The sequence below is a fragment of the Pinus tabuliformis genome, chromosome 2_2 (assembly GCF_031772625.1).
Source record: "Pinus tabuliformis cultivar Carrire ecotype Pingquan chromosome 2_2, CPIR1, whole genome shotgun sequence".
In the NCBI taxonomy this organism is placed as follows: Eukaryota; Viridiplantae; Streptophyta; class Pinopsida; order Pinales; family Pinaceae; genus Pinus; species Pinus tabuliformis.
In genome coordinates this window covers 1213137944-1213153500 of record NC_142300.1, presented here as the reverse complement: position 1 = coordinate 1213153500, position 15557 = coordinate 1213137944, and the positions used below count along the sequence as shown (strand labels likewise).

Sequence of the window (15557 nt, the reverse complement as noted above, 5' to 3'; positions counted from 1 at the left end):
TGGAAAATTTTAAAATGAACCACATTGGGTGCTTTGATCATGTCACTTCTTTGCTTCAAATTGGAGAAAATAGAAAGTGAGAAAAAGCAGGAACTTGGTATTGAAGCCATAGCTGAGTAACACTAAGAATTTTTAAGGTATCAGTCACTTATTTTGAGTTCCTTGTTGAGTTTGCTGCCGATTCATGTTTTCAGAAGATCATTTCTAGTCTGAAAGAGGGACTAAGTGATTATTGCACAAAGTGCCTATTAAATTGGCTTTGACGAAATGTGGGATGTCAAAAAATGAACATCCCCCTTCAGTACTGGTTCTGGGATGTATACATCAATGGTGCCTATTTGAAAGCAAGAGATTATCAAGGGTAACAATTAGAGAGCAAGAGATTACTAGTGATGATAATTACGGAACAGATTAGAAACACATGGAAAATCTCAAACGTTAATCAAAGACGAAATAAGTCAAACAATACACCATGTCTTTCCAGCATTCTTTCCTATCAATTTTTCAAATTTGTGATAAAATAATCCTGAATAACATCAAACACTGCTCAAACTTCCTAAAGTTATGAGCTTGCTAACACTCGTACTTTATGAACATGGTTACAAGTCATGACAGAACCGTGAGTTCTCAAATTACAAGTTATCCAATACCTACTTAATAACTTATTTATTTAAGATATGGATTGGTAGATTGCATGTTTGCTTACCATTTCCCTCATAAAAGTGTAAACATGAAGGATGATTTGCTTTGACACCTGCGTTATAGCACTTTGCCTTCAATAAACACGTGAAAAAGGAAACATAGATGAAGGCAAGTTATAATAACAATTAATGCATTTGAATAATATCCTTTTTTCTTTTTAAATTTATAGTACCAAATTACTTTTGTGAAAAATCCCTTACATTTATTGGCAATTCCTCTTCTTATCTTGTTTATTTGATTTTCATAGAACTTGCCATTTATCTGCAGTTCATGCAATGGACCACCTAATTAGTGAGTAAAGAAAACCCTTACCAATTATGTAGGATGTTCTTGAGTTGTACCTTGGACAAGGGGCTGCCGCTGTACTGTGTAAATCTACTTGTTGGTCTGTAGCTACAGCTCTAAAAAAACCGCAGAAAAATTGCAGAAACAGTAAGACAATCCCCTTTCGGGGCCACCCACAAGTGTATAAACACTCAAGACTGATGATCTAGGGGTGGAGGAAGCTAAGATAGCAAGGATATATTGATATATACGTTCTTAAACTTAGACCTACAACCGAATCTGCGTTTCCAGCAAGTTAGAAACTTGTTGCAAAGTTTTGGGGTCAAATCCCCATTGGGGTGAAATAAACTTGTAAAAGGATTGTGGAAACTTATACAAGGGTTTATATGATAATTACTTACTTGGAAGTGCCCCTTGTGCTTGGAAAATTGCTGGATCTGATGTACAATTTGCTGCTATACTGATCTGCAAAATATATTTGATATACCTTGTGAAATAAATGTTTTTTTTTTTTGACAAATTCGGTTGCTGTTTGTATTCAAAAAAGGATAGGGAGGCTAAGCTCCAGTATTACAAGAGTAGAGCTCACAGGATGAGCTTGCAACTGAATTACATTAAAACATTCGGCTAGATTGCTTTCATTTTCAACTTGAAGAGTTCTAACACAGGAATAGATTCGGACAAACTGGAAAAGAAGTAAACAGATTTTACAAAACATTCTAGTCTATACTTATATGACTGATATGCAGTGGATTCCTCTGGATGGTTATCAGCTTCAGCGATCTTTATGCTAGAGGAACTGGTATGTGGGCGTTGAGCTTTTCCATCATGTATTTGAGAATGTCCATAGATTCCTGGATATGAGCGCAGGTATTTGATAAGGCATTAAATTGCTCCTGCAGAGAAGAAATATGATGGAGGAATAGGTTTAGATCAGCTTCATATTTAGCAGTGATTATCCTGGTGGCGGAATCTATTTTCTCGTCCAAGAGGCGCTGATGCGTTTTGATTTGCTCAAGTTCTTCCTGCAAGTCACAGCAGTGAAGACAGTCTTCACCACGGGCCATTTGGAGGTCCTCGGCTTTGTCCTACAGAAACACTGAAACACTGCTCCAGCAAGCTGAAATAGCCGTGGCAGTAAAGACCAAACAGAGGTTCTGAAGAACAGGGAAGTGAGAGGGGTGAAGGTTCAGAAGACCGAGAGCAGGGCGGCAAGAAGTTCCAGAAAATAAAAAGTTTGAAGCGAAAGCAGATAAGGAGGAGGGATGATTATAGGTAATTAGATTATGAAGAAGGGAAGAGGCGATCCATGGCAACACTGGCTCGAATGGAAGAACTGAAAATAGATGAGGGATATATAAATGGAGATTAAAGAACAGAGGCCATCGGCTCTCAGGGAGAGCTGAAGTATAGAATCGGGCAAGGAAGGGACTGCTGTAGGAGGAGTAAGCAATTGGGGAAAAAAGGAACTGTCACTGAAAATGAGCACTGGGAAACAACAGCGATCCAAGATGATCGCAAGAGCAGCGGGACGAGCAAAGATGGGAAGGGAGGCCTGGAAATAAATAGGATGCACCCAGGTATAAGAAGTAAGCGAGCTGTAAGGCGTGAGGACAGGATCACGTGGGTAGAGCTGATGAGATCACGGATTCCACTAGGGCAACATGGATTCAGAAAAGCAGAGGAGTCTTCAGGGAGAAATGGGAGGATTTCCGACGGCGAGGAGTAGATAACCTCGGGATTGTTTTGGATTTGGTCAGGGTACGCCCTAGGAAAAAAGTGAGTCACTAGATATGATAAATTGTCACAAGTCATGGAGATCATGGAAGAATTTGAAAAAGATCCTCATTGTTATAGAGGATATTTCCTTTTGGCCGTATGCATGCTTGGCTGGCGTGTTTATCAGCTTCTCGATTGATGGTACGAAGGATATGATAAAATTGGAATTCTTGAGTTTGATTGATCATGACTTGGCACCTGCTGATGGTTTGCTGTAAAAATAGATTGGAGGCTTTTCGCTTGCTAGTCATTAAACTAATAATGATAGTAGAATCGCCGAAGATCATAGCTTTCTTGATTCCATGAATTTGTAGTTGTAGTATTCCTTGATAGAGCGCCAGAGCCTCTGCTCTGTTGTTTGAAAGGGTTCCTAATCCCCACTCAAAGGTGACTAAGGGCTCACCATTGGGTTTGTAGATAACGCCCCCTGCTCCCGCCGCTCCCGGATTTGATTTGGAGGCACCGTCAAAGAACAAGGAGTGGGTGTTGCTAGTGCGGAGCCAATTGTTGAAGTCGTCTTGTTTTAGTCGAATTTTCCAGCGGTGGCTGCGAGTGCTGTCCATGTTACTGTAGATTTTCGCTGCTGGAAGGATACTGACCTTATCTATCAGACTCCTTATGAAATATTTTTCTTCAACCCAAAGGCTTGCCATGTCAATTTTTTTTGTGCTCTTAGCTTCGATGGTTTCTATCGCAAGGCTTTTAGCCTTGCTACAAAGATGCCTGATTGAGGTCTCTTTATCTTTAAAGATCTTGCTATTCCTAGCAATCCAGATTCTCCATAAGAGGGCAAATGGGAGGGCATCCCACACCCTCTTGACAATGTTGTTTTTCTTGGATTGCCAGGGGTAGTTTTTTTTCCAGTTGTTAAGGACTTCCCCAATGGTTAGCTGTGAGTTCCAAGTGAGAGGAACGAATGGGGTAATGCTATTCCAACAAGAAAGAGCAAAGGGGCACGATATGAAGAGATGCTGGATAGAATCCTCTGCTTCTCGGCAATTAGGGCATCTGGAAGGTCCAGCAATACCTTTTTTTTAAGATTTTCTACAGTGAGAGTTTTCTCTTTTAAGAGTGTCCACATAAAGAATTTCACCTTAGGGATGGCTTCTGATTTCCACACTGTTTTCCAATGTATCCATGTTGGTGCCGGGTAGTCCATGTTGCATAGATAGTTGTAGCCTGCTTGTATTGAATAGCTGGTGCCAGTGGGGTCCCATCGGAATCCATCCTTGCCATTTTTAATTGTAGGAGCAATGTTGTGAAGCTGCATCTGGAAGTTGTCAAGATTCTCTTTAAGGCGTTGAGGGATGGGAGGAAGGCTCCATCTCTTCCAAGCTTGGGTATTTGTATCCCATTGTGAAATTTGGTCTAAACTGTATATTCCTTTGCTTTGAAGGAAGAGAATTATTGGAGCCATACCTGGAAGACTGTTAATTGGCTGATTCCCCATAATTTTATCGGTGCCAATGTTGATGTTGCTGCCACCTTTGGGCACCTTGGAGACGTTTTGAGCCATAAAGGAGATGGTTTTTTTTACAGAGTTTCCAGATCCTTGTACTGTTTCTGTTGGGTATTTCAGTTGTTAGCAGTTACTGCCTTGTGTGGCTAAGGTATTTGGCTTCCAAAACTTTTTTCCACCAAGCTGATTGATCTTCAATAAGCCTCCAGACTATCTTACCGCCAAAGGCTGAATTTGCAAGTGTTGGAGATCTAATTCCAAGACCTCCTTTTTCTTGGTTTTGAATGACTTGTTTCCATCCAACCAAGTTAAATTTTCTCTTTTCGATTTTCCCTCCCTGCCAAAGGAAAAATCTAAGAATACTGTCCATTTTGCGGTGAAATGAAGCTGGAGCTTGGGCAAGGGAGAATTGGTAAAGAGGAAGAGAGGAAAGGTTCGATTTGAGGAGCACCAATCGTCCAGCAGGGTTGAGCCAAGTGGTTCCCCACTTTTGAACTTTTCTTTTCATTTTGTCTAAAATTGTTTCCCAAACATTAGCTCTTGCGTTTCCTATACTCACTGGCATTCCCAAATAACTGAAATGGTCCCAATTTAACTTGCAAGGCACACCAAATATGTTGGCTATGTTTTGAAGCGTTTGAGCTGAGGCATTCCATCTATAAATACAACTTTTGAAATGATTAATCATTCCCCCGGAATATCTCATGAATTTGTCTAATAAAGATTTGAATCTGCGAGCTATGATTGTGGACGCCCCTCCAGTCAGCAGGGTATCATCAGCAAATTGGGAGTGATTGATGTTTTTCACTCCATCTTCAAATTTAATACTAGTGATGAGGCCTGTCTGCCGCTTATGGTTGAGGGCGCTACTGAAGGATTCGGCCATTAAGAGGAAAAGGTAGGGGGACAGAGGACAGCCTTGCCTTAATCCTCTTGAAGATTGAAAGGTAGGGCCGGGTCTGCCATTGATAAGGGGAGCTATCCAAGGACCAGAGATACAAGCTCTTATGAGATCAATAAAAAAGGAAGAGAAGCTTATGTTTTGAAGGACAACAAATAGAAAGGAATGTTTAACCCTGTCAAAGGCATTAGCCAAATGCAATTTCAGGATGAAGCCTTTTCATTTCTAGAAGGGCTTGAGTGAATGGCTTCCTGGACTAAGAGAATAGAATCTGAAATTTGCCTATTTGCCATAGAGCCACCTTGATTTTCAGAGATTAACATAGGCAATAGAGGTTTGAGACGGGAAGCAAGGATTTTTGTGAAGATTTTATAGGAAGAATTACACAAGGATATGGGCCGGAAACGAGAAAAATTTGAAGGGCGGTTCTCCTGTGGAATGAGGGCCAAATGTGTTGAATTTGTGTAGCCTCCTAATTTGTTTTCCCTCTAAATCCATTTAAAATATTTGATGAGGTCCTTTTTGATCATTTCCCAATACTCCCTATAGAAACAAATAGGAAAGCCGTCCGGCCTTGGTGCTTTGTCTGGCTGGAGGCCCCAAATTGCTTCCTTGGCTTCTTCTTCCTTTATTTCTTCTGTCAGCCTTTCATTTGTTTCTGCTGCAATCTTTTTTGGCAAGTGCTGTAGGAGGTTAGCATAGTTTTCGTCCTCCCCTGATTTAGTTAGGAGCTCTTTGAAATGGTCTGAGGCAGCGTTTTTGATGGCAGTTTGGTCATTATGTTGAGTGCATGCGTTATCTGTGATAGTTGTTATATTATTTCTAATTTGCCGAACAGTGGCTTGCTTATGAAAGAAAGCTGTGTTCCTGTCTCCGCTCTTCAACCAAGTCTGCCTTGATTTTATTCGCCATTTTTCTTCCTCATCTCTTCTGATACTGTAGAGCTGACTGTAAAGATTTTCTTCTTGATTTTTTTCAGCCTGATAATATTCTTGTTTTTCTATTGCATAGTGAAGTTCTTCGATTTTGGCTTTCACTTCTCTTTTCTTTGCTTCTGGCTCTTTATATTGGGTTTCTGCCCAATTCTTGAGAGCATTCTTTACATTTCTGAGTTTGCTTTCCCAAATAAAGCTTGGAGATCCTTCAACATGTTGACACCAAGTTTGCTGGACCAACTCTTTGGCTGCTTCGATGTCATTCCATAAAGGGCTGTATTTGAAAGGGAGAGGGCCCAAGGGGCAGTGAGATTCAAGAGTTAAGGCAGTGGGATAATGGTCTGAAGCAGCAAAAGGAAGGATGGAAGCATTGACAGCTGAAAAGGTGGAGAGGAGGGATACATTTACCAGGATCCGATCGAGCCTTTTCATAATATTATTTCTCCCCAATCTGCGATTACTCCAGGTGTATTTACGATTCTTTGGAATGATATCCAACAAGATCACCATGTTGCATTACATTTTCCAACAGATTTCTAAAAGGATCTGGGGTGAAGCTGCCTCCACGTTTTTCATTAGCATGTAAAATGAGATTTAAGTCACCTCCTAAAATGATGTTGCTGCTGTCTTCTTCTTCTATGTTGTTGCTGAGGGAATCCCAGCAGACTTCTTTATCCCTATAATGATTTGGGGCATAAACGTTGTAAATTACAATCTGTTGACTTCTCATAATGTTCTGCAAGACAATCTTGACCCAATGCTGTTCTACTTTTTCTGCTGTGTTGTTCCATTCATCTTGAAGCCAAAGTGTAGCAATTCCTCCTGATGCTCCTCTGGAATCACATATACATCCTTTGTAGCGCTTATGTTGTTCAATAATCTTGTTCATTTACGACTGTCTCTGCTTTGTTTCTTGAAGTAAAACAATAGTTGGTTTCTCTTGGATAATAAGGTCCTTTAAGGCATTTGATTTGGAGGGGTGCCCTAGTCCCCTGCTGTTCCATGAGAGGATTTTAATCATTTCAGGTAAGAAGTGCGAGGAGTTGCTCTCCCTCCCTTGTCTTTGTTTGCTATGTCTTTGTCTATTGATCCTTGAATAAATGATTCAATGGGGTTTTGGAGCCCCAATGCTATGTCTTTTTGCGCATTTTCGTCCCTGTGCTGCTTGGTAGATTTTCTTCCAGGCTTCTTTTGGTTGTCAAGAGTGGATCCATGCTCCTTAGAATTGCTTCTGGTGATTCTGAGAGGGGGAGGGTTTGACAGGAGGAAAGAGGAAGTGACCTGGGGAAGGGGAGAAGAGGGAGGATCAGATTGAATCAAGGGAGCAGGGGATTCCTCAGGAAGAGAGAGGATGTGAAAGGGATTGGAGGAGGGGGAAGAAGGAAGGGGATCCGGCTAGCGATCAGAAGATAGGGGAGGTTGTGGAGAAGAAAGGGGAGGAAATGAGGGCGGGGGAGAGGAGGAAGGAGAGATGGCGGGAAGGTCTAGAGGAAGGACTAGCTTCATGGGATAGTTTAGGGTTAGGGGCTGTCTTTTTTTTTTTGTAACGGTTTCCCATTGCTCTTCTTGTGGAATATTTTCTACATTAGAAAGTTTAGTGCAACGATTAGCAAAGTGACCATACTCGTGACATACCTTGCACTTGAAGGGGATTTGCTCATAATCAAGTTGCTGAATGTGCGTTCAATCGTCGACCTTGAGTTTGATGGCTTCTGGCAGGCCTTTGCCCAAATCAACTTCTACACAGATGCGAGCGTAGGCCTGCATGTTATCTTTCGGTTCACTCCGGTCAATGTGTTTCCCAACAGCATTCCCAATAGCACGCACTGATTCATCTCCTCACCAGTGCAAGGGGAGGTGAGGAAGCCAGACCCAAACAGGGACCGCATTAGGAATATCAAGCTCCGGGTCAAAATCCGGAGTCCATTTATTTAAATATAGACCTCTGGAATCCATGAAATAAGGTCCATTTCGGAAGATTAAATCCTTGTCTTCCTTTGTCTCAAAATGAAATGTAAAGTATCCCTTTCCACAAAATTTGATAGAGATTTTCCCTTGAATTTTGTCTGTCCAATTCCTTTCCACCCACCTCTGAACTGTTTTTGGAGAGGGCCAAAGGCCTGTAAATTGCCCAATAAGTCCTTTTTCTGCCAAGGCAAGAGCAACCATTTTGGGCAACGTTGGAGGGAGAGAGACTTCATGTAACCCATCAAGTTTTCTCACAAACTTTGAGACTGTAGGGCGAGCTCGTTGAGGAGGCATGGATTTGATCAAGGCAGAGAAGGCGTGTTGGAGAGTTGCCTCCTCCGGTGGAACCTCCGGAGGGGCCATACTGAGCGGCCGAAGAACAATTCAAACCTAGTGTTGTAGGCGGCGACGGGAGCAGAGGAGCGCGCACGGTAGGATCAACAATTTGGGGGAAATATTAGTCCTTGTTCGACTGTGAAATAAATGTTTTAAGAGCAAAGAACAAAGGTATATTTTCCTTAGAAATCTAGTTCAAAAACCCAAGGGTCAACTGGCTATCTTGATATAAAAATCTAGTAATGCAAAGTTGCAAACTAGTAAATATTTTTGTGTTTTTTATTTTACAAATAGTAAGAGAAAATATTTTGAGATTTTAGAAATAAATTGATTGCTGTAAATGAGACTTACCTTGGCCCAACATTACTTTTTCACTTGTAGGGTTTGCGAATCATAATCTACTCTAAGTTAGCCTGGCAATTTGGACATGAAACAGGGTTAGAGTCTAGAAGACTAATTGTCCCCACTTTTGACTAAGACAACTCAAATTTCCAAGTTCAACTGGGAACGATTTCTTGAGAAATGGATTTGATCTTTGGGTTGACTATGAGATTGGTTGAGATTTTCACCTAGTTGAAGATATCCCTGATAAGGATTTGTCCAACTACTTGGATTCGATAACACCAATTTCCAACAAAGGGTATAATGAAAACTAGTGCTCTTTCTATTCCTTCAATGTGGCTATGTAGCCCCTCGATGAATCAACCCTCCAACTATTGTGTAACCTAGATCTGCTTTTGTTTATCTTATTGGGTACTATTACCAACCACCAGTGGATGACAACCATAAGAAAAAATTTCTCCTAGCTTTGTCTTTAGCCGGCAGCCAACAACGCATTGCAGCCTCTAGATAGCTCGATGTGCCACCATTCTCCACCACCTGACCCTGCCATTATGTGCCATTGCCTGTCTATTATGATCATATGTTTGAAGGTGGGCCTTCCAACCCCGAACTTATGGCTTTTCACTATGTAATTGGGTATTTTTGCTTACTTATCATGGACACATCTTGACATGGATTAGTGGGGGGATTCAGTGGAAAGAATGGGCTTGGTTTGTACTCTTGCCCCCTTGTCTAACGTGGTGGTTAGTCTTGTATCTATACCTATGGGATCTCCTTTATTGGCTACTAGCTTTACGGGTGACACTACATGGGAAACCCTGATTTTGGTTGTGTGGTCCCGCCTCCCGACACCACATACATCACTCCCCTCCACTCATTATTGTTGATTTGGGATAGCATTGAATGTGCTCTAAGCCTCAAATTTTGCAGGGAGGCTTGGGCACATGTATTCCAAAGAACCCAGAAAGCGTTTTGGGAAATTCCACCCAGAAACAATTTTATTAAAATAATTAATATTTTAAATGGGACCTGTTGACCCTGTCGCCTACACCTACCTACAAGTCAGTGAGAAAAGCCTTCAACCCCACAAAGTGTGGTTGGTGGCAGGGAAATCAGAGAAGGGGCTATCACACTGAATCCCTTCTCTCTTCGTTTAGGCTATCTCCTAGGTTAGTTAAGGGGGGTGGTCCCTAATGAAAAGTTAAGTTAAAAAAGAGATGTGAGTTTCTAGGAGAATTTTTAGAGTTAAATAGATTATTTCTTTAAGATTTATAAACAAAAAACTGATATGAGCAATAACCATCATAAGATAAGCGTGAAATATATAAACAACCAGTGTCTTCCAAGTATTTGCTCTTTAAGAAATGAAATTGTATTTTGCTTAAAACAAAAGTAGAATGCTTAAAAAATTGAAAGCAAAGCAATCCTGAAATGGAGACAAAGATGACATGAAATAGTCAAAATGATAATCTGCAATTAGTGTACAAGAACAAGATCAAGACATGCAAGTAGAACTCCATACTTGTCTAGTTAAAACAATGCTCTAGGTAGCAAATAAAATCCTTGAAAGCACAAGATATTGATCAATAAAAATATTTAATATAAATTTATGTGATCTTAATAAGCTAGAGGAAAGGAAACTCCCTCTTTCAAAATCGTTTGATGAGATCCTTGAGGCAAACCAATTGGGTCCTTCTATTCTTGATCTTGGGAGTTAGTTCGTCTATTGGAGAGCTACCCCACGCCCAAGTAAATCCTTCAACCAAATCTAAAGATCTCTACACACTTGGAAAAAGATGTCAGCAATCATAATGGATTAGATTATACAATGGAGGAGAAGGCCAGAGATTTCACCAAAAATCTTCTAGTGTTCCTCTTCTTAGAGTATTTCTCTAACCCACAAAAACCATACAAAATAGCTTGCATATGTTAATCCAAACAAGTGGCAAAATGATAACTAGCATAATCCAACATACATGTAGAATGTAAAGCACAACAATTGAAATAACATCACCTCAAGAAATGGAAGGAGAACACCAACACAATAGTACCCAAAGTCTCTTTTATTATATGAAAGATGAATATAAAATCCAGCAGAGTCTCCGCAAGCCCAACAACTCGTTTTCTATCATACAAATGAGAGCTCAAGACTCATATAAATAAGAAAATGGGAGATGATCCCACGGAAAATTCCAATGACAAGTGGAGATGGATTGACAATCCCAATGTAGAAAATCAAATCACAAGTGGCAAGATGACTGGCTGTAGGTGTTCCCAAACTGCTGGTACGTACTTCACTTGTGTATCAACGTGCTAGTTCAACTGCTGGTCAAGTGTAGACTTAACTGAAGAGTGTGGTAGACAAACTTCCTCAAAAATATGTGTTGGCTGCCACCACAGGCAGCGTATATCCTTTTCCCATGTGCAAATCTATTGAGGCTGCCATGTGCAATCGAGTGGGTAAGAAGGGGAGACACACTCCCAATGAATCTTCAACAACAAACCATGCTCTGCCACCTCTAACAAACTGCTGTTCATAATCTCCGTAGGCTGCTGTTTGAGTGCGGTTAACTGTGGGTTAATTTGGTGCGTATCATTCTTTTAGCTGGCAGTGACATATCCCTGCGATGAACCCATTGGTTGATATGTATGTGAGTGGGAGACAAGTGAGAGTAAGTGGGGGACAAGAACTATACCATGTGGCAGTTCTGTCCTCACTTAAACTTTTCCAAATCTGTTACATTTTAACACTGATTTTTGAAGCCTTTTTGCTAATTCGTGGACTTCCAACACTAATCGATGACTTGGTTGATTTGTCCCCCACTACTTGTGGGCCTCATGTGGCTGCCATGTCATATATTTTGTCCCCCTTTAAGCTTTTAATGTGCACCACATATTTTCAACATGTTAAAAAACTTTTACGTTGTGTCTTATGAACTCATGGTTGGACCATTTGACTTGCCACTTGGAACTTTGACTTTGACTTGAGTTGTGGCTTCATGTGGTGGGCCCCACATAATTACCACATCATATTTGAATTTCATTTGGAACTGCCATGTCATTTGGTTGACTTTCTTTGACTTTGGAAAAATTTCTAAATTTTTCCAATTTTTTTTTTTTTTTTTTGCCACTGTCACTAGGAAAATCGACTTTTGAGGGACTATAAGTCATTTTTTGACCCTCAAAGTGGGTCCTAGGATAACGCTAGGTCTCTGAGGATGAATTTCGAGTAGTCACACGCCCCAAACATTTCCTAAGGCCACTTATTTACATCATTACATATTAAAAAATCTTGTTTTGCGAGAAATTTTTAATTATTAAAAAATCCTACTTAGACCTAGCCAAATTCCATGAAATTTTTTGTGTGATCTAGTATGGTAATATACATCGACTCTAGACATTAAGATGTGTTAGGGGCTCAACCTTCAAACTGTCACCCCGGCTTTGGGGGTGTGAAAAACCCATAAAATTATCCGCCTTTGAAAAAGAAGGGATAATTAACTAGATAAAAAAAACACTCCAAGGTGTACTCGTTTGTTGATAGACTCCCAACATCCTAGGCTTGTTACAAACTCAAAAACTCATCATTACTAGTATCACTTATTACAATTCCCCGCAGGGTGTGGAATCTAGGTATAAGAAAGATGGTGAGAAGATAGAAGTAGAGTTAAAAAACTCTGTTGACTGATGATATCTGATGGTACAAGTGTCCTCTGGATCATCCTTGGGCATGGAGTCTTCATATAATCATAAGGTGCCACTTCAGTGGTCAACAGGACCCTAAGTCTAAACTTAGGAAAATTAAAAATATTAATGGGTATTAATCTAATTGTGGGTGTAACTTCTAGAAGAAGATGAGGATCAAGCTAAAATGATCTTAGCCATTATTTAGCTTTTAATCTAGGCCATTGAATGTCAACGAGAAGATTATTTAAGGGAGCTTGTGGGTCATTTGGAAAATACACCAAGAGATCAAGAGATCGAATTTCTGAAGTGGGAAGTGCTCAGGAGGAAGTTCTGATCGAGGAGATTTCTTGCAGTTGAGGGGCAGGGATAACATCCAGAGAGAGAGAGAGATTTTCTTAGCCAGATAATCATCAGTAGAGAGAGGCAGAAAGTGATCTAGTAGCCTTGACACAGAGGCTGGCGTAGGGCCAGAAGGGCCACACAGAAGCAGCGCAGAGGGAGAGAGAGAAAGTCGAAAATCAAAGCACAGAGTCAGTTTCAACAGCCGGAAGTCGGGGTGTGAGACCGGAAGGTTGAGAGCAGTGACTCTGAGCTACTGATTGATTCCCCAGTTGGGTGATGCTATGCCTGAGAGGGTTGACGCTGGGTAATGCAGAGACAATGCAGGGCCTGTCAGAGGCACCTCATCCAGCAGTTGGAACAACCAGGACTTTTTCTTAGTGATTGTGTGAGGTAATCTCACAAAGCTTCTTCCATTATTTATCTCTCTATAACTGAACAGCCAGAAGTCGGGGTGTGAGACCAGAAGGTTGAGAGCAGTGACTCTGAGCTACTGATTGATTCCCGAGTTGGGTGATGCTATGTTTGAGAGGGTTGACGCTGGGCAATGCAGAGACAATGCAGAGCTTGTCAGAGGCACCTCATCCAGCAGTTGGAACAACCAGGACTTTTTCTTAGTGATTGTGTGAGGTAATCTCACAAAGCTTCTTCCATTATTTATCTCTCTATAACTGAATAACCCTGTGAGGTATTCAGTGATGTATTCAAAATTTGCTACTGCTTAATAATAAATAAACCCTCAAAGCTGCTGCACCGGTTTTCCCGCGTTGGGTTTTTCCAGGGACATTTGTCCAAAAATAACTGTCCTATGTTTTCTATTTTCCTTGCTCAGTTTCTATGTTTTAGAATCATATTTAATTTGGTGTAGGCTGCTTCAGTAATTTACTTCAATGTTTCAAGAAGAAATCTGAAATAAGCTTGTAATGTAATTTACAATCTAGGTGAAGTAGATTCAGTTGGTTGTAGTAGGATTCCTGAGATTGTTAGATCTAGGAATTTTCACATGGTATCAGAGTTGTTAATGTGAAACAGGGAAGAGAAAATCTAGCTCTGAAGTAAGGGCCAACTTGCTGCAGTGAGCAATAGTTCGAATCCCCTGAAGGATTGCACAGTTCTAGCTAGGAGAGCTATATTTCTGTGTGTGTCTCTCTCTGAATGAGCTGACAGAGAGGTAACACTGTCAGATCGAGAATTTTCTGAGGCAGAGGGAACCATGCAGAGCATCAGCGCAGAGCTAGAGGGACGCAGTTTTCTGCAAGCTAAGTGTGCTAGACAAAAAAGCTGTCGGAAGGAAGAAGCAGATCGCATGGTGAGGGAATACTTCCTCACTAATTTCTTGCTGAGAAAATCAATATTTCTCATTTGCTGAGCAACAAAGGAGTAGCAGACTTACCAACTCCATTAGGGAGTGCGTAAGCCAGCCTAGAAGCTACGTAATAAGGAGAAAGATGGAGTTGTTCGACATTTTTCAGAGGATATGGCAATTAGTGGCTTGAGGGATTAGGACAGGTTGGACGTACCTTCCAACTACGTCATCTGGAAGGGTGGAATGTCTTTCCTTCTAAATGAGCATGCCCTCAAGACGTATGTTGATAGTGTGGTAGATGAACCTGCGGATGCAGATCCCACTAAAGAAGTACAAGGCTGAGATGGGAAAGGCCAAGAGGATGATCCTGGATGGAGTCAAGGATCACGTGGTGTGCCACGTTGCTAGCAGAGCAACTGCTAAGGAGATGTGGGATGCCTTGGCCACGTTGTATCAGGGATCTTCCGAGCAACAAAAGATGTATTTGGAGCAGAAGCTGAGATCTGCTCAGATGCAGAAGGGGGAGCGTGTGGATCCATTCCTCACAAAGCTGAAGGAAACCCGTGATGAGTTGTTTGCTGTGGGGTATACACCTCAGGATTCAAAGTTGGTTAGATTGGTCCTCAATTCTGTCTCAGCTGAGTGGGCAAGTCTTTGTCCAGAGTATCTTGGGCAGAGCAGCATTGCCAAATTGGGATGAGATGTGGGCAACTCTAAAACAAGAGGAGCTAAGGAGAGACTTAGTCAAGGTCAAACTTGATAGAAGCAGCGACAACAGTGGGTGGAAGCCCAAAGAGGAGGAGGATAATGTAGTCCTTGCGTCGAAGGGACAATAGGAGCAGCAGAGGCGGAAGAAGGACGTCTCGAAGATCAAGTGTTTCAGGTGTGGTGAGATGGGTCACTACGCTACTCAATGTCCTCTCAAGAAGAAGGACAAGGATGAGAAACACGATATGAAGGTTGTGACTGCGAAGATTGAAGAGGAGTTCACCATGATAGCCAAGATACCTCCAGGAGGGAGGTGGGTTGATTTGGAGTTGTAGTTCGAAAGACCTACCGATGGGCGGATCCTTGAGGAGTCCACCTCTTGGATCAATACCTTGCTATGGGAGCCCAGTTTTGCAGTAGCAGGATGGACTAGTGTCGGATGGTGGCGAGGAGTGTCGGAGAGACAGTTGCAGTAGTTAGGAGCACCAGAGACTGAACAACGTAGAGCAGAGTTGGCAGCAGTGCAAATGGCACAGAGTAGAGGTCAACAACAACGCAGTAGATTCAGAGGGTCAGCGTAGAGACTAGCAGCAGTCAGGCTTCAACATTCACGTGGTATTATACTAAACACAATTACTTCAGTAATTTTGGATGTTTTCCGTTGCTAGTAGCAACAATTTGCAGTGCAGATGTAGTTGGCAGTGGCAGTGCTAGCAGCAGCATAGATGCAACACTTGAGAGGGAATTGTCGTACGAATGCAGTGTTGACAGTGGTAGTGTTAGCAATAGTACAGTTGCAGTAGTAGCGCA

The 15557-nt window shown here is 41.5% G+C and overlaps 1 protein-coding gene across 1 annotated transcript in view; it reads left to right on the top strand.

Annotated features, from left to right (window-relative positions):
* The window catches only part of PDK (pyruvate dehydrogenase kinase), a 95060-nt gene that overhangs the window by 37812 nt on the left and 41691 nt on the right, over window positions 1-15557 (top strand). The gene's annotated exons all lie outside the window — the stretch shown is intronic.